Raw genomic sequence first — 19886 nt, 5'->3', positions numbered from 1 at the left:
CTCCATTTTCATTTATCAGCTGTCACTGGCCACAGTGGGAGCTCTGAGATTTACAGTGGCTTTTCTAAAGCTATCATTTCATAGACTCATGGTAGAAATTATTCCGAAAGTCACTGAGGGCTAAGGGCCCTATTTGGCACAGGAACTTGACTAGAACATTATACAAGACATATCATCAGGAGACAAAAGCAGCAGATATTGGGGTAACATGTTTCATGCCATTTTACAAAGGAGTCTTTCTTAGCATCCTTCTTTTCTTAATAGGATTGACTATCAGTTCAGGAGGCTGATTTCAGGCTGTGTAATAAAATGCTACATAAATGTACTCACAGAAGTCTTAAGGTTTAGCCAAAGCTTTGACACAGAAATAATTCTGGAGGGTGCCAGGCAGAGGACAAGTGTGAATACTTTGCTTCTGTGTTTTTCCTGATGATGAGTGTTTAATTAACTAAAATGGGAATGGTTTACCCGATGAATCAGATTCGTAGATAGCAAGTATTTGATCAAGAACAGCACAAAAACTTAGCTTTAGCATTTTTTTCCTCCTATTCTCTCCCTATTGTCTTAGAATGAATAATCTTATACTTCAGATAAAATACTCAGCTGCAAGTGAATATTTGACTAACAGTCGCCCAAGACTGAGGGAAATGGGAATTTAGAAAAATAAAGCTAACAAAGCACAGCTGAAAAAATTCATCCAACACAGATTTTTTTTTTAAGCATAGAAGATTTGAATGTAATAGGCACCCAGTCAGTATCTGTTGAAGGAATGACCAATATGACCTTTGGCACAGTTAGAATGTTTTCCATTCCATTAGAATGCAGAATGTTTTTCCATTCACACTTTAACTGTTGCTCATATTAACGGCACTAAGTGTTTCAACAACAACAAAATGTTTTGGTGATAAGGAAACTGAAATGATGTATTTTTAAGGCAGTATTTGCTCGCCAGGATTTCAAACCCAGACTGATGGAATTTGGTCAGTGGGAATTAGTGATTAAAGATACATTCTGACAGGAAAAGGAGTCGGAACAATTTTAGTCGTTTGGTGATGACACTTGCATTTTATATCTTAAATGAAACCTCTTATGGTAGTTGTTATCTTTTTTGCATTATTTCTTTACATGAGAAAATCTTTAATAGGAAAAGGAGTAGAGGATTGAAGGAACCCTTGACAATTTTGTGGACCAGAAAGAAGAAACTCATATTTCCCTCTTTCCCTTCCCACCATGAATGTCAGCAACCACACACTGAAACTGCCTGAGTCATGATCTTAGGAAATTAATCTTGCTTGTTCCTGTGATTAGATTTCATTAGGAAATATGCTTTTAATGTAAGGCTATTTTTATTTCAACATAAACCTATATATGAAATTATTGTTAAAAACCAAAATTAAACTGAGTAAATTGTACATACCATGTTGGCTTTATTCAATGATTCATGAATGGACAGCATGCCAGCCTGCAGAGAGAAAGGAAGTCAGAGGAGCTATATATAATGAAAGACTTTTATAGGCAAAGGGAACAGGGATAAGGAAGTTATACTGGCCAAGAATGGATTGGGTGTCGCAAGGTCACTTTCCTTGAGGGGATGTCAGATGTCAGATTACCTCACTAGTACTGATCAGTTAGTTCCCCCACTGGCTTTTAAGATACTATTTCTAGAAGAGCTGAAACTGTCCTAAGTCTCAGGTAGGCGTTATGAGGCTTAGTCTAAGTGACTCCTTGTTTTTAATGATATTGATGTTTAATAAAGTAAAAATAAAACCATGGAACATTTTCATGAGAAAACACAAATGAGCAAATTTCTAAGCAAAAAGAAAGTGGAAAAAATTAGAGAGGGTGACAAAACATGAGAGACTCCTGACTGGGAAATGAACAAAGGGTAGTGAAAAGGGAGGCGGGCGGGGGGATGGGGTGACTGGGTGACAGGCACTGAGGAGGGCAGGGCACTTGACGGGATGAGCACTGGGTGTTATACCATATGTTGGCAAACTGAACTTGAATAAAAAATAAATTATATATATATATATATATAAAGAAAGTGAGATGATAATACAAATAAGTTGGAAAAGATTGGAACAAATGTAGTAGTAACTTTGGGTTTTGACAGGAGCTTGGTTATAATTCCAGCAAATGAAGGATTGTTGTTATCATGGTAGTGTGTGGGGAACTTTTCTCTGAAGGGACAGTGGACAATTAGGCTGGTATATAGCATCAGAAATAATTTTGTACACATCCAACAGAAGAATGCCAGGGCACATTTAAATTCCTCAAAATATTAATGAAGACTTGCAGGAGGGCAGAGTTGACTTACAATTCAATAGAATCAACTGATTAGAACACTCTAGAATCTATCGCACTGATAATAATTTCCAGTAAAGGTGAGGATTCAAATGCTTTATCAATTATGATGAACAGTTTGCCTGTCTAGTCTCAAAAACACATTCTTCCTTGGTTGTTTGTTGTTTCTGTGTAACAAAGAAATACGCGTCAACTAAAGTAAGTACTGCAAGTCCAATAAATATGAAAGGTTTTTTTATCTAAATTACATTTTACTACACTGTGGCTTTATTTTTGTATCATATGCTTCCTAGAGCAATATGTTTTACCATTTTACATACCCCTCATTTTATGGTTACATCATATAGAGAGAGATATAACCATCCAGATGGATAGCTAGATTACAGGTAAGTAGATAATATATAATAGATAAGAGACAGATGTAAACTTGTTAGTGATGCTTCGACAAAGCTGATATATTTTCCTCTCCTTTTGCTGTGTTGAGGCAGTCAAGGTAGCGGAGGATAAGAGTCTTTTGACTATAGTTTGTTTTTTTGTTTTTTGTTTTGTTTTGTTTTTATTGGTGTGTAGTCTACACAGGAATCTGGGCAGGATAAAACTACCAAAACAGGAAATAAAAATAGAAAGAAAAAAACGAAAGAAAGAAAGAGAGAAGGAAGGAAGGAAGGAAGGAAGGAAGGAAGGAAGGAAGGAAGGAAGGAAGGAAGGAAGGAAGGAAGAAGAAGAAAGAAAGAAAGAAAGAAAGAAAGAAAGAAAGAAAGAAAGAAAGAAAGAAAGAAAGAAAGAAAGAGAAAATAGGAACCTTAGCACCCCTTCTTCATACACACCTACATTTTTTTTCAATGAACCACATTTTAAAGTGTAGCTGTTTTGCATCCCACTTCCTTAGATGCCTTGAAGAGGCATCACTTCTTCACAAAGAGGAGAATATAGTGTGATTTTTCCCAAGTCAAAGGAAACATTGGGTGATGGTGGGTGTTACATCGTCAAGTAAACTGCAGGTAACATTGAAGAATAGAAATGTATCCTTAGAATTTTTCATCATATTTTCTACATTCTAACTCTGAAGCTGAGATCAATATGAATTACATTCAGCAAGCTTTCATTCATAAGGTAAAGGGGGAAAAACTCTGTAGATCTAAAGCTTGATAGATTGGGATTCATTAATAAACAGCACATGTACTAGAACTGAAAAAATATTCATGGTGTGAAAACAAATCTATTCTACATTAAGACGTACCTATAACTTCGATTGCCTGTCACCCACAAAACTGTACTTGTTCAGTTTTATTGGATTCATTTCTGTCATCCATTCTATAACTCTAGAAGCAAGATATCCTCTCTAAAAGACGAACGTATCGATACTGACATCCTGCGTTCATTTTAATGGTTGGAAAAGAAGTGCAATATCTCTCCATGCTACTCCCAGAATGGTGCTCTGAAAGTATAAGTTTTTATGGTTTCTCTGTGGTACCCCAGCTCTCTGGAGTCAAAAGATTGACAAAAAAAATAATTGGCTTTAGCAGGTCAGGTACAAGTTAGCTAAGGATTTAGGCAGTTTCTCTGTAAAATCCCTACTCCTGATGGCTTCTTAGTGGCTGCATCACATCACTTCTTGCAGGTGTAAGTAAAGACTTTTCCTCTTTCCAATTTTTGCCAGATAATAAGGATGATTAATTTTGTGACTTATGTATTTATGAAAAATGTTTGGTCCACAATATGTTGTAGAGATGCTTTCTGTAGACTTAGGGAAACCATACACTTCAAGGGAAGGAGATATGATTTTGAACTCTTGACTCAAAAGGAAATGCCACTTGTTTAATATTGCTAGAAGTGCAATTTGGGCTCTAAGGCCTTCAGCAGATGTGGTGAGAGCACAAGGAACACTCAAAAAGATTAAAAAGGTGAGACGGAGTGGGGGAGAAAAAGAAAAAGGAAATAGAAAGAAATGAAACCCCATAAGGAGGACAGAGGTCTTCTCCCTTTGAAAGGTCATCCCCTTGACTTGTTGTCACCGTTCTTGTATTTATGTGACAGATTGTGTAGCAGGGTCTTTAAATCGGGATTTGTGAAGATAGCAAAGCATTTATTGAAAATGATGGATCAATCTAGTAAAAACCACTGAGGGTCCCCAGGCTCATTGCAGGTGCTCCCTGAGTCTCTGTTGAATGCAAAAATGAATTTATGAATGCGTTAGAGAAGATATACGGAGGGGACACCGTGCGGCCACATCTCCTCCCTGAGGAAATTCCTCACTCCTGCTGCAGAAGGAGTCATCACATGGGGTCCCGCATGCAGCCCATCCTGCGCACCCCCTTCCCCTTCACCCTTTGGCTCGTCTGCCTCTCACTCTGGATCGCTTGGAGTCGCAGAAACTTGCTACTGCTGCTAGCACAGGAGGCCTATGAGATGCTGTGGCTCCACCCCCATAACCTGGTGGCCTCATTTTTCTCTCTCCACCTGCTGCTTTCCCTCTGGACAAATTCTTCCACGAGCTACACTGATGTCAAGGTGGAGGGGACAAGTAGGTGGGCTGTAAATGGTCCCCGAGCGAGGGGGCCTTCGGACCATGTGCCGTCTTTAAATTCTCCCTGACACACTTCATCACTTATATTTACATGAAGGTATATGGGATATACTTTGACTCATTTGTAAGCAGCTTGAACAACCTCACCGTTTGGATCAAGGAGATGGGGCGGGATGCCACTTGTAAAAGTGGTAACTTTTGGAGTTGTGCTTTCATTAACACGGATTAATATTCGCCTGCCAGCTCTGAATCGTCTGCGTCCCTCTGCCCTCTCTGCGTCTGCAATTAAGCTGCAGACCCCGAGTCGTCGCGGCGCTGCACCTGATTACACGGAAGGCCTTTCGTGCTCACCGAAAAGGCATCGGTGGCTCCAATTTCTCAGAAGGACAGGATGCAAACAGGCAATTAGAATTAGAGATAACCTTCAGAAAACAGTAAATAGAATTCTGACACCGAGCAGGGAAGTAAATCAGAGGATTCACTGGCTCTTCGCTCAACTCTGACCCTCTGTCCTTCCCTGCCCACTCAGTGGCAAGTTCACACTGCTTGTAAATCATTTCCATCAAGACCTTCTGCTTACATTTTCCTCGTGTGATGTTTTCTGAATTGCAAAGTTAATAAAAGCCTTGTATAGCACATGAGGGAAACAAACAAACAAACAAAAAAAGGAAAGAGAAAAGAAAATTGCACCAATGGTAAAAAGGAAGCTGCAAAGGTTCCATGTCTGATGTCTACACTGGCAGGTGAGTCGGTCACAGCAAGGGGTAAGAGCCAAATGCCCTGCACATCCTCTGTGAGGTCCCAGCCCGCTGGCGGCAGTGTGGCAGCAACCCCCAAAACATGAGCCATTCGCCAGGAGCAATGCTTTCTAGTAAACCTTCTTTATGAACAGTTACTACATGTCCTCACCTTGGAAGGGTAAGCCAAAGGCAACAAATGCCTCCCTGGATTTCGGTTTTTAGAGATAAGTGAATTGATTGCTCCTCAAAATACACATCATAAAAATGCTCCGAATGTTCTCACTGTGACATGTTCTTCACATGCCAGGCATCAATAATCACTCCTTCCAGACGTTTTTGCATAACTTTAACGTATCAGTGTGTTTGCTTATAAACCCTCTTCTTCCATTTGTTTGTGAGGGAGCAACTTCAAAAGATATTTATCCTCAGGGCTTAGCCAAATTCGGGGTTCCGTCATTGTGAAGAAGCACCATCGGTAGGTTAAAATATTGGGTTTGGGAGTTAAATAAACCTGAGTTTGAATATCAACTTGCCCACTGCTGAGTTGCCCACTTTGGGCAATTTCCTTCATCTGTCTAAGCCTCATTTTCCTCATGTCTACAATGAGGATAATAGTACTGATCATGGCACTTCAATGAGATCATCCACATTAGGTTAGACATTCACCAATTATTAACCATTGTCAACATATTGAAGTAAATTAAATTTCCAAGAAGTTTCTCTGACAAAGGGAAGTGTGCATCCTATTCCAGCTTATTCTAGTATTTATTTTAAAATATTACAGAGTTTCTACTGTACATGAGGAATTTTGTCTTGTTCTTAAGACTTTCTAGAAGTCTAGCTTTAAGCTTCTAGTTTTCACAGTTCCAGAAAAACTAAATCAAACTCTAAACCTAGCCTTAAGATTTTAATGCAAGATTTAAAAAAAAAAAATGTCAGGCTTAAGTCTTCAGTTATTTGTTTTCCTCCCATCAGTGAGTTTAAACAAGACATTTGCGCCTCAGATAGATGCACCCCTTCTCTTAGGCCTGATGAGGCCCAGTCCCGGAAGGCCAAGGGAAATTAGAGCCTGTTTTTCAGGCCAAAGAATTGTAAAATCCTGGAAGGACTTTATTGAGCTCGGAGCAGAGGAGGTGCCCTCACTCCACCCCACTCACCCAAGATCTATTCTTGTTGATCTGCCCACCCTGACTGGGGAGGAGCCCTTCTGAGAAATCTCTTCCTTCCTCCACTAAGGGAGCCTAGTTTTGCTTGAGCCAGTTACTCCTCAATTTACTCCCTCTCGGGATGCATTCTACTGCTGGACTAAAGGTGAAAGGCAAAATTTAGATTGTTAATTAGGTTCTCCTGACATAGCACAACACAGAGTCTAAAGGCAGCGCACAGTGTGAAATTTAACAAGTTGGCCATTTAATCACTGTTTACCAGATATGTAAAAGTAGTCGATAAACATAGACTAAGTAAAGGATTCAAGACTTGCCAGATGTTATATAGGATTAGCATCATCTGCCAACGGTCCTATTAAAATAAATTGCTTCACTCTCCTTAATTCAAACATGAAATTGAAATTTGAAGTAAATCTGAAACCTGGTCTCTGTACTTGATTTTTTTTTCCCTCAAGCCTCCCCCCAGCCAGTTTTTTTAAATATAGTAGGTAAACATATTAAGTTCAATATTAATCAAACTATTCTGCTGAAAAATACATATTCCATTTTATTCCCTAGGAAATAAACCTAGTACATAATATTAATTCAGAGAAAGGTTAATACACCCATCACTGAAGCTTGGCTCTCTTTGTCATGTATGTATGTCCATGTGCACACGTGTACACATATACCCAGATAATCATATGCACACACATATACACACACAGAATCATAAGGCTCATCATTGTCTCACTATATATTGTACATATTAGGGTACACATCACAAAATGTAAAATACATAAAAGAATCTACAGGGGGAAAATGTTCAATTAAATTTTCCCCGACCTCTGTTTCTTGTTGTTTTTATTTTAACCTCAGCTCTATCTCTGCCCCTACAACTAAATGGACCCTATCCCTGGTCATTGGCTTAATAATTGGATTTTCTCTCTTTTGCTTTTTTTTTCCTTTTATTGTCCTTTGTCTGCCAAACAGAGAATGCAGCATCTTGAGACTTAATAATGATTGGAGGATAAGAAAAGATAAGTAACCTCAGGGATCAGCATAATTGACGTGGTACTTGCCAGAGGATAGATTGCAGAGTTAATGTAGATTTAATCCTGCACGTGACCTTCAATGAAGTTCTAAGACTTATCCTACTGCCCTACAAATAATAGATGTGGATTGAAGGTTTGCTGCTACAAACTTTAAACATCCAATATTTAAAACCTAAGAGCATGGTTATATAAGTTTATATAAGAGAAATTCATATTAAAAATTGAAACCATGTGCATATGTGTTAATGCCTATATTTAACACAGGAAGAATAGTATAGTTTGGGAGTATTCTTAACAATTTTTGGTTACCATTGCTATACTATAGTGGTCTGGTAAGAATTTTAGAACCTTCATTTTATTTTTGTTCAAATTCATAATACAAGAAGGAGTTCATTGCCGAACGTTAAGTGACATGTCCTTAACAGATATGCTCAAAGATAAAAGGTATATATATGACTTTACAACAAAAACCAAATTTCTTACTGACAGCACAACTCTGTGACAGAAATTGTTCTTAATGTTTCATTCATCAGAAAATGCCATTCCTCCAGATGAGTTGGGGAAGTTGTTTCTCTGGTATACAGTTGAGGGATAGCCATTGTCTGGGGCCCTATCACACCCGCTATAGAATTCCATCTGTGTTCAAAAAAGATGTTGGCTCAGAACACCCTGTGCTTGTATCTGTAACTCTAATCAGCATCATCCTGATTAGTAGAAACTTTGCTTTGAGAATAGTTTATCCTTCCTGAGTTAATTTGTAAATATTTTGAGGTTGTCTAGGTTCTTGATAGTAAAAGTATTGTTCTTAAATGCGCACACACACACACACATACACACGCACACAAACCATTACATTTTTCCAAACAGACAGATAAAGGAAATCCCAGAGTATGATCTGTTTTATTCTCCAGCATGCCTCTACATTTATGTTACAACTTCTTTAGGGACACGTCAAATCAACTGAAATGTGTACAAATGAAAATCACAATATTCCATTCATGCCTAATCTACTAGTGATTTCCCAGTCTCGGCATTGACTCTATCCTTCTAAAGTCAGTGAGACACTCTGAGTCCAAAATCAGAGATCTCATCCGAGCTGAGTAATTCACAGGCACCTACCTGTGTTTAATCACACGCTATCCCCCATCCGACAAAGGGGCAGGGGTAGACCACTTCACTGGGGTTAGCAGAGAAGTGCATGGTCTGAAGCACAAGTGGAGAAGTGTAACATGTTTGAAAATTCTTTATAGGACAGAGAGGGATATTTAATATCGTGGCAGTCTGCCACCAACAACATATTATGCTGCATAATTTAACAAATATAACCTTGTATAAACCACACACTCTTGAGAAGGTAGATTGTTATGGATGTAGTTTTTATAGCTGGAGGAAAGGCAGTATCATTGTCAACTTATTTATTGAGCGCTTCATACCATGTCATGATAGATGACCTTCCCAACAACTGTCTGAAGTAGGTACTAATATTGTCCCATCTTACAATGAATGAATCTGAAATGCAAAAAATAACTTGCCTAAGGGCCACAAGTAGTAATTTCAACCCACACCGTCTTATTTTTCTAGCTAGACTGCCACCGGGATAGGAACATTCTATAACTGCCCTAGGGTAACAGGATTGAAGGCAAGATGGAATATAACATTTGAAAACTCTACCCTTCTGCGCAGTTACATTCTCTCTGAACCATAATCAAGGTTTACAAGATTTATTCCTCTGAAAAGGAGGCAACATCTATTCTCAAATGTGCTTTAAATGAGACGACCCAGATGGAAGCCATCGAAGCCATTTGTGGAAAATCCACTGTATTCAAAGTCAGGTTCTATACGGCTGGGGCACTGCTTTTAAAATTTTCATATAACAGCTTTGCTTCTTTTGTGGAACAATTTAAAGCACATTGTATATGTAAATTAGTTGGTTTAACTCCTGAGAGTTGCCATTACTTTTCATTATTACTTTTCAAGCTTTTTAACTAAGTTTTACAGCAAGTTCAAATGTGCCTCCCTCGATTCCAATTTCTTTAGAAATGTCTTATTTTGGAGATTTTAAAATCACTTTCCAAGTAATAGATCCCTTTTATTTCATGTACTCTCCTCTCTCCTGAATATTTCCTTCTCTTTTCTCCAGGCATTAATGCTGATGCGCAGAAAGGCCATGTTATGTTGTTAGTTCATGTGGTTTCCATCACAAAAGTGTAAAGGTCTTCTTAATCAAGCTTCATTCCCCTTAAATAAGCAAATTTTGTGTCTTCCATTGAAATGTGACTTTCTTTTAATTACTTCTGAAAATCTGCCCAAGTTCCAAGGAATGAGTACTTGAAATTTAACTGAAATTAATATTCAAAATTTTTTATTACAAAATGAACACATCCTCATCAGAAAAAACTCAAGACATGAAGAAATACATGGATGAAAAGTTAAAAATCACCACTCTACATGTATTGTTCACCTTTTAGAATATAAGTATAGGAATATAGATAAAACTAGAAATTAAAATTAAATTAATATATATTTATAAAATGAAGATCATACTTTATGTGAAGTCATTTGTTATATTTTTAAGTCATATATTATCTTGAGAACAAAGTCTAATTATGTGACATTTAAGGACCATATAATATTCTACTGCAAAATCCTAATTTATTTAACCATTGCTCTCTTGTTTGGTATGTACATTGTATGCTTTCTACTAAAAATGCCACAGTAAACACATTTGCATATAATTTTTGATTACAAGAATATTTCCAGAAGTGGAATTTATATATTTATTTTTTCAATCAACATTTGCCATACTGTGCCTAGGCTTAGGGGATATATCTCATTTACAGAGAACAATACAGATGTGGTTTCCATCCCTCATCCAGATCCAGTCTCATAAGAAATACAAGCGCTCAGCTCATCTAGCAGACATATTAATTTGTTCATTGATTCAACGATTATGCATCAAATTGCATTTCTATGCTATTTCCCTGTGGTTGGGGACACAAAGATGAAGAGGAGAAATAAGACACATTCACATGAAAGCATACACCAATAATAACCAAGTAAGGAAAATAATGCAGGTTAAATTCAGACATTCATGAGCCTTATGAGGAAATGAGGAAGGTCTATCAGAATCATGACAAAGAAAAGGAATTAGCCACTAAATGTCCTTTAAGAAGTGATATTTGAATTCAGGCTCAAATGTCAAACGCCGATAGCCTGCAAAATTTTGAAAGAGAAATTGTAGGCGTAGACAACAACATCAGGCAGAAGCAAGTCTGGTAAACCAGAAGGAAGACAGGCACATCCAGAGTGAGTAGAGCCCAGGGAGAAAGGCACCCACTGGCCAAGGTGAGTAAGCAGGACTAGATGATGAAGGATCCCATGGTGATCTACAATGACAGTTATTAGCTCAACCTGATCATTCTAGTTTTATATGTGTATAATCTCAAAATTTCCCAAAGGAATGTTTCATCAAGGGTTTGGGGTGTGACACCTTCCTGCTGGATCATTCTCTTTTATAATTATACAACACAATGCAGCTCCTTTTCCAGACTCTGTTTTGCCTTGCCCCCACTTACTTTCAGCATTTCTGTGCCCTTGGAGATGTGTTATGATCACAACTGGACTTTTAAAACTCAAATTAAAGTATGCTTGTGTTCTTTTATAACAGGAAAATTCAGTCGTCTTTCTTTCGATTCTACATATTATGCTTTTCTGTTCTCTTATTTTATTATTTTGGTTTGTAATACTATCTGTTTACTTCTTTCCCCTTCCTTATTTTAGTTTCTTTTAAACACATTTATTTTTACTTTCCTTCTTATCAACTTGTTTGGAATTATGTATATTATGTATATTCTCTATATTTTTTATTTGTTTGTGTAAATAAGCTCCATGCCCAGCATGGAGCCCACAGTGGGGCTTGAACTCATGGCCCTGAGAACAAGACCTGAGCTGAGATCAAGAGTCAGACCTTAACCAGCCAAGCCACCCAGGAGCCCCATACCACTATTTTTTTTATTTCTTTTCTATTGTAAGCACTCCAAATATAATCTTGAATACTATTATTATTGAAATTAGATATTAGATCTACCCATTTGTTTCACTGTTTCTTTGCTCCCATACTTCAGTCCTTATTTCTGAGTTCAAATTCTTTTATTTTATTTTATTTTTTTAATTCTTTTTTTTTAAATCAATACATTATTTGTTTTCTTCCATGAGCGTTTTATGTTTAGCAAACTCCATGTTTTGCAAAGACAAATTAATTTCATCTTTATTCTTGCATGATATTTCAGCTGGTTATGGAGTCCTTAGCCATTTGAGGATAGTTTTACTATTTTCTTGCTTCATTTACTGCATCTGGCTTCATTTCCTGAATGACATTTTAGCCAGTTGTGGAATTCTCAGCCACCTGGAGAGTCTTCCATCCCATCACTTTCTATGCTGTTTTATTACTGCCGAGAAGTCTGTCAGTCTAGCTGTTCTTTCATAGGTTAACTGTCTTTTCTCTCCACTTTTAGAAATTTCTTCTTGCGTTTGGAATCAGACAATCTTACCCTCATGCCTCAAACTCTGAATTTCTTTTAATTTTCTTGTTGGAAAGTAATATATTTCTTCAACTGGACAAGTCCTGCCATTCTGCCGTTCATTTGTTCTGGATAATTATCACTATTTATTTAAATATTGTCTCATCCTCATTTGCTCTATCATCTCCTTTAGGAATGATTATTAAATTTATTTTTGATATTCATGTTCTGTTCTGTGTAATTAACAATATTCTACACTTTTCATCCCTATGATATCTTTGTGCTGCATCTGAGTGATTTCCTCCATCATACAGTTCACTCTGGATTCACTCTAGATTCACTCTGCAGCTGCGTCTACATTAGCACCTCCACCATTCATTGATACTTTTAATAATCTAGATGCTGTAATTCTGTGAATTGCATCTACTATTCTTTTGCAATGGCTTGTTCTTTCTTGTTGATTTAAATTTCTCTTATTTTTTTTTACATTTTGTACCCCAAAAGTCTCTTCAGTCTCTAGTAGATTCATACTTTAATCCCTTTGGAATTGCTCTAGTGCCCATGTTCATCCTGTTATCATGACTGCTGACTCAGAGTCTTTTTGAAAAAAAATATTTTTTAAATTAATTTATTCATGACAGACACAGAGAGAGGCAGAGACATAGGCAGAGGGAGAAGCAGGCTCTCTATGGGGCTATGGAGTGCCCGATGTGGGACTCAACTCCAGGACCCTGGGATCACAACCTGAGCCAAAGGCAGATGCTCAACCACTGAGCCAGCCAGGTGCCCCTGACTTGAAGAAACATTCCACTGGGCACGTTTTAATATCTGATTATAAACTCATCCTCAGTAAGAATTGCATTTCTGTAAGAATCTAGTTGCTCAGGAGTGAAAATACTCCCCCAGAGTAGTTTCATGTTGTTGATGAGGTTGAACCAGTTGGAACCGCCACTATTAGAGGCTATCCTTGTAAATAATAGTAATTTCATGCGGCTCAATCTAAAAAACAAAATAAACTGAAAATTTGACAGTCATAATGAGATTCTGGAGAAAACACATTTGATAAAAATTGTTAGATAATGTGAAAAAAGTTTCTGAAGAAATAGAAAAATGAACAATTTAAAACAAGCTTGAGCAAAAACAAAAATCAGAGAAAGCATATCACTCTTAAACATCCATGGAACAGTAATGAAAAATGTGTGAGATCACAAACACATCAAAATGTGTCTAAAATAATCATAAGCCCAAATAAATAGCATATGCTTATATTTCCCCATCTTAATGCACTTAAAATAGAACTCAATAATTAAAAGCCAAAAAGGCCTATACTTTTGGGCTTCAAAAATGCATCTGTATGTTCTTGATTCAAAAAAGACACAATAAGGGATCCCTGGGTGGCGCAGCGGTTTGGCGCCTGCCTTTGGCCCAGGGCGCGATCCTGGAGACCCGGGATCGGATCCCACGTCGGGCTCCTGGTGCAAGGAGCCTGCTTCTCCCTCTGCCTATGTCTCTGCCTCTCTCTCGCTCTCTCTCTCTCTCTCTGACTATCATAAATAAATTTAGAAAAAAAAAAAGACACAATAAGAGAACATAGAAAATATTAGAACTTCAAGACATTATAAACACCACATCAAAACTTAGGAGAGCTAAACTGGTAGAAGAAATGTTATAGCCTATGTTATAGCCTTAAATATCCTAAATGGTCTTAAATATTTAGAAGAGACTAGGGATAGAAAATTAACAAGCTAAGCACTCAACAGGATAGGTTTGATGAAGACAATACCAAAAAGAAAAAAATTCAATCTCACGTATAAACATGGATACAAAACGCATTAGCATGGTCTAATTAAATTTATCCTAGAAGTGTAAATGGGATTTGACAAGAAAATATTAATAAATGATCTCATATTAAGAAATTGAAGCTAAAATCTATGTGATATCCTCAATGGGTATATAAAAATGTTTGGTAAAATTCAGTACCTTTTCATTAAAAAAAAAAAAGAAAAGATTATCTAGGGCTACAGGTAATCTTTTTTCACCTGAAAAATGGTCTTAAATCTTTTTTTTTTAATTTTTATTTATTTATGATAGTCACACAGAGAGAGAGAGAGAGAGAGGCAGAGACACAGGCAGAGGGAGAAGCAGGCTCCATGCACCGGGAGCCCGATGTGGGACTCGATCCCGGGTCTCCAGGATCGCGCCCTGGGCCAAAGGCAGGCGCCAAACCGCTGCGCCACCCAGGGATCCTGAAAAATGGTCTTTACCAAATATCTACTATAAATACTATTTCCTGAAATTTAAGAACAAGTCAGAAAGGCACTCTATCTGATCAGAACAGAAATATAGATTTTAAAAACATGAATATTGGATAGGAAGAAATAAGTTATTTGAAGATAATATCTTTTGTCAAAGAAAAAACAAGATGAACCACAAATCATGGCATCTCCACCAAAAGAACACTGTACACTATTTTTACTGGAGGAACGAAAGAGAGAGATAAACACAAATATATAAACACAACACAGATAAACACAACACAGGAATTTCAAACGCATTATTCTAAGGGAAATTCTAGAAAAGACAATACTACAGTTACAGTATTTGTAGGTGCCAGTATTAGGGGGATGGGATGATCCAGAAAGGTATGTGAACAAACCATTCAGAAGAAATGTGCTCACATAAAATCTATGTAAGACATGATGTCAATTTCCTTCACTCCTACTATAATTATCATGGTCCTTTAAAAAGAAGGGAGAGATTTTAGCAGTAATCTAAACACAGAGAGAGAGACACAGAGAGAGACACAGAGAGAGAGAGAGAGAGAGGCAGAAACACAGCAGAAGGAGAAGCAGGCTCCATGTAGGGAACCTGATGTGGGACTCGATCCCGGGACCCCAGGATCACGCCCTGGGCCAAAGGCAGGCACTAAACCACTGAGCCATCCAGGGATCCCCAGTAATCTTATATATTAATCAGTATTCCTAAATGACTTTTCCTTAACACATTTATTTTTATAAATATTAAGGAAAATGTCTTCCAGAGGATAATTCTGAAATTAGCGACGTTTAATAAATTATGCATTCTTAAATTCTCAGATTTATTTCATAGATGTAAAATTTTTATTCATTATATTAACTAGAAATATAATATTCTCCCTAGGTCCTATTACTTATGCTGAAGTTACCTTTTGATTTCTATGTACATAAAGTACTTAGCAAAGCACTTTTTCAGCTATGATTCCTTAGTAAAGTTTCTGACATCACCACCCTCTCTTTTATCCAAGCTTGCAAACCATCGGTCATGTTCAGTTCTTTCTTACCAACAACCAGTGGATCCAGTACTCTTCAATGAGCATTAAGTGCCAACGGAATGCCAGACCTAGGTAGGCTGTGGAGGTACAAAGACAAGTCAGATGCTTTTCCTGCCCTAGAAGAATAGCTCACAACCATGTGCATTTGCCTGGTACACTATTGATCTCTACATTTCTTTTGATTCTAACTTCTGCTGGCCATTTGCAATCATCTGAATTCAGCACAGCCAATCCCAGCCCCCTCCTGTCATCTCTTGATCTCTCTCCCATCTGCTCTATTCCAGTATCCTCCCCTGCTCCATAGCCTTCACTCCAGAGTCACAGTGACCTTTGTAAAGGCCAGTTCTGACCCTGTCATTCTCCTGCTAAAAAACTTCAGTCGGAGATTCCCAGCAAAGAAAAGGGGAGAAGGTGCTAAAACCTTGACCATTTCCCCAGCCCCAAACCTACTAAAATGAAGAACCAACATTAAAACAAGAAAATTTTCTCTTCCATAAGAATGGGAAACAGAACCTTAATTCTCAGACTATTAAAAATGTCAGCTAAAAGCAGTAACACTTATACCAAATATTAGTGAAGGATACTAAAAACCTGGAACAGACCTTTCCAGCCTTTCAGCATGGCCTGGGTTCCCTGAAATGCACCTAAAGATGCTCAGCAGTGCGATTTTCTTTTAAGGAAATGGGAGAGCTCACACAGGAGAAGGAAATCCTGAACAACCAGACTTTGGGAAAGAGAAGACTGAGGAAGCTGTGAGATTCAGGCAGCAAAAACCATGCAATCACTAGCAGGACACGGTGGCCCCGAGCACCACTGGCCTGTGTTCCTCTCTCTTCAGGAAGTTGGGGGGGCGCACCTGGGTGGCTCAGTGGTTGAGCATCTACCTTTGGCTCAGGTTGGGATCCTGGGGTCATGGGATCAAGTCCCGCATTGGGCTCCCCACAAGGAGCCTGCTTCTCCCTTTGCCTATGTCCTGCCTCCCTCTCTCATGAATAAATAAAAATATTTTAAGAAGTGAGAGGGAGAAATTGGTGAAGAGGTTAAGAGTATAGTTATCACAATGAGCACTGAGTAATTCCTGGAAGTGTGGAATCACTACATTGCACACCTGAGACTTTTGTAACGCTGTATGTTAACTCTACTGGAATTTTTTGGTTTTTTTTGAAGGACGTGCTCAGTAACAAGTATGACCCTGTATGTACATATCCTGAGAGGAAGTGCATCCTCAAATGATTCCCTCTGGGCCAAAAGAAAAAAGAAAAAGTGAGAGATGTCCCCTCACCCCCTCATGGGGTGCAGTCTGATAAACCAGGTGGTGCATCCAGTAGGGCTACTGGGTAAATGCATTTACACACCATCCTGATTTTCTTGGAGTCTCAGATTACTAGCCAGCAGAAGCCACTGGGGTGAGTAAAAAGAGAAACAAAGATAGAGGGTTTTGCAGTGTTCCACCAGAGATAAGTGAATGGCAGCCATCGCTAAAACCCAAAGGTCTGGGAGGCCTTACAGACCACCCCAACCTCCAGACTTGGCCAGCTTTCCACTCAAAAGCAAGACCTAGACCTAGCACCGAGGACCACCCAATTTGGTCAGAGAGAGTCTGAGATGATAAATCCAAACAAAAGAACCTCCTGCCCTTCATCTGTCGTCTCTCCCCACACTTCAGAAGAAGGATAAGCTCTAGAGACAGCTGTCTCATTTACCAACAAGCCAAAGCAGAAAAGCTTCAACATAGCATCTGTGAGTAGACAATGCAGACAGTTTAAAGGAAAAAGAAAATTTACAAAGGGAAAAATGAAGAAAAAATATTAAAAATGCTTCATTCAAGAAAGTAATGAAAATATGCAATCTTTGGAGAATAGTTGAAAAGAGTTGCAAGAAATAACAGAATAGATAAGACAATAGAAAAGATATAAAGTGGGTTAGAGCCCTCCACAAAGTAAATTAAAAATAACGAAAAGTCCTTCTCACAAATGAACCTCTTAAAAGCACTTAGGAGTCCAGTATTTGTAGTTGGAAAAGCTTATAACAACTTCAGGGCATAATAGACATGGATAAAGTAACAAAGAAATGGATGCAATTAGAAAGGGAAAATAATCAAATATGTGTATGACATATATATTTGACATATTTACCAATACATAAATAATAGTATGCACAGTATATATGCCACGTACAGAATTGAACAGACAGATCGTCCTAAAATGGCAAATAAAGACAGGATGTATGTAAAAAAATTTTTTTGCTGAAATGAAGAAAGACGTAGGTCTTAGCTCAGGTTTGCTGCCAGGATGGGTTGACATATATGAGAGTTAACTACACGGTGATTCCCAGATGTCAGAGAAAAGCATGAAACAACAACAGAGACCACAGCAAATATATTACAAGAAAAGGATCGTGGAAGAAAGAGAGACAGTGTAGAGAACATACTAAAAACTGGGCAGACAAGCAAACTCACAAACAGGGGAATAAACGCTAAGTCAGAAATCTGAAAACAGACCTGCAGTTAGTTATTGTAAATCACGTGGCTAACCTGGGGAGTAATTGGATCAGTGACTCTGGTGCATACAGCAAATGCTGCTCCCAAAATGCAAGTGACCGCTCTGAGAGGAGGGTGGCAGGGACGGGTGTGAGGAACAGGAGTGGTTAGGAGGCTCTTCATTGGTTTTCTTCTTGGTAAATGATACTAAGTCCTGCAGGAATCTTTATATCTGGACTTAATTTTTCTGTCTTGTGAATTTACATTTGACATATTTTTTCAGAACATCAAACAATTGATATCTTATGCTACACATGAGAACTTATTTACTATGCAATAGAATCCATGTTAGGGGCAGATTATATAGAGCTGAGATTTTAAGTGAAAACCACATGATCATGTTTTAGATTTCCAAAAGTGTGCAGGATGGGGAAAGTTCTGTGTTTCCAGTCTACTTATTTTTCAGTGGACACAAAGATGTGGATATTTTGGGGCTGTCTACTATAGATCCACATGTGGTAGCTATGGGATTTCTTAGCCTAGCGAGGTCTCCACTGACTTCTCTGTTCACTGAATGACAGGTGGCCATTTGTTAGAAAGATTATGGTGTCCACTATAATGTCTTTGCAATACCTGCAAACACTTTTCAGCTACCAAGAGAAAATACTTTGAAAATAGTTTCCAAATTCCAACTGATCATCTGTTTTTCCTCCTGAGACTGTTCAAAGAAGTCAGAAGGTTCACAAGTCCTTGACAAATAATTTGCACTCTTATATGAGAGACTTTTTTCTTTAATGCTATAAAAATACGTTTGTTTGTTTTTTTTCACAAAGTGAGCACATAGAACTTTTAGTTGATAAACTTGACTATTTGATGTTTTCTCCTGTGACATTTCCTTAGATTTCTTGAAAAAAAGAATATATATATATATATATATATATATATATATATATACACACACCCTGGGTTATGTATTTAATGATTCAGTACTACCTGTTTTCAAACTTTTTGGCATAAGGCAGCCATATGAGAAGTGAAGGAATATGTGTCCCTGAAGAGTCTGAGAGAAAAATCAAATCAGCCCTCCAAAAAAGCAAAATATCTTTAAAATCTTATCTTAAAAAGTTATAATTAATCCCTATTCTCCTCCATGCTCTATGCATGTACATTTTAGACTAAATACATTCAACCTCAATGCTAAACTTGCTTCTTAGGGTATCCATTACCCTTGTTCTAGTTTATTTTTTGAGTTAATGTGCATAGCATCCACAAGAGTATTTTTGAAGAAATTGCTGAGACACCTCTTAGATATTTTTAAATCCTCCAGTGACACAGCCCTCCTGGAACCACTAGGGAACGTGGGTTAAGCTTGGAACCCTCAAATTTAAAAAAAAAATCTATATTTGTGTCTCCTTTCCTATTTTTTCCACTTCAAAATGCTAACAGTCTTTTAGAATCAGTTAAGGTAATCTGGATCTCTCCTGGGTTGAAGTGAGTGCCCTGAAACTCTCTTCACAAAACAGGTGAAGCCCCCAGGAAGGCAGCAGAACTGCACACTACCAGTGCTTATGCGAGTGTCAGCAGAAATCCAGAAATCTCCTAAACTCTCCCTTCACTCACCCAAACAATACTATAGCTCAGACACACAGTAATAACTGATTATCTACCAAGTGAGGTCACAACTTATAAGCACAAACAGGACCCTTGGAATGAGAAGAAAGTGGAGGATTCTGTTTCATTTACACTATGTAGAGGAATAGAGGGATAAAATGGAAGTTTCCACTATCATGTAACAAATAAAAATTA

The 19886-nt window shown here is 37.9% G+C and overlaps 1 protein-coding gene across 2 annotated transcripts in view; it reads left to right on the top strand.

Annotated features, from left to right (window-relative positions):
- DOK6 (docking protein 6) overlaps window positions 1-19886 on the top strand; it is a 369596-nt gene that overhangs the window by 294461 nt on the left and 55249 nt on the right. The window lies entirely within an intron of this gene.

This window comes from Canis lupus, chromosome 1 (genome assembly GCF_003254725.2).
Source record: "Canis lupus dingo isolate Sandy chromosome 1, ASM325472v2, whole genome shotgun sequence".
Classification (NCBI taxonomy): Eukaryota; Metazoa; Chordata; class Mammalia; order Carnivora; family Canidae; genus Canis; species Canis lupus.
Note: the sequence above shows the minus strand (reverse complement) of the source record. Positions and strands in the feature narration are given on the sequence as shown.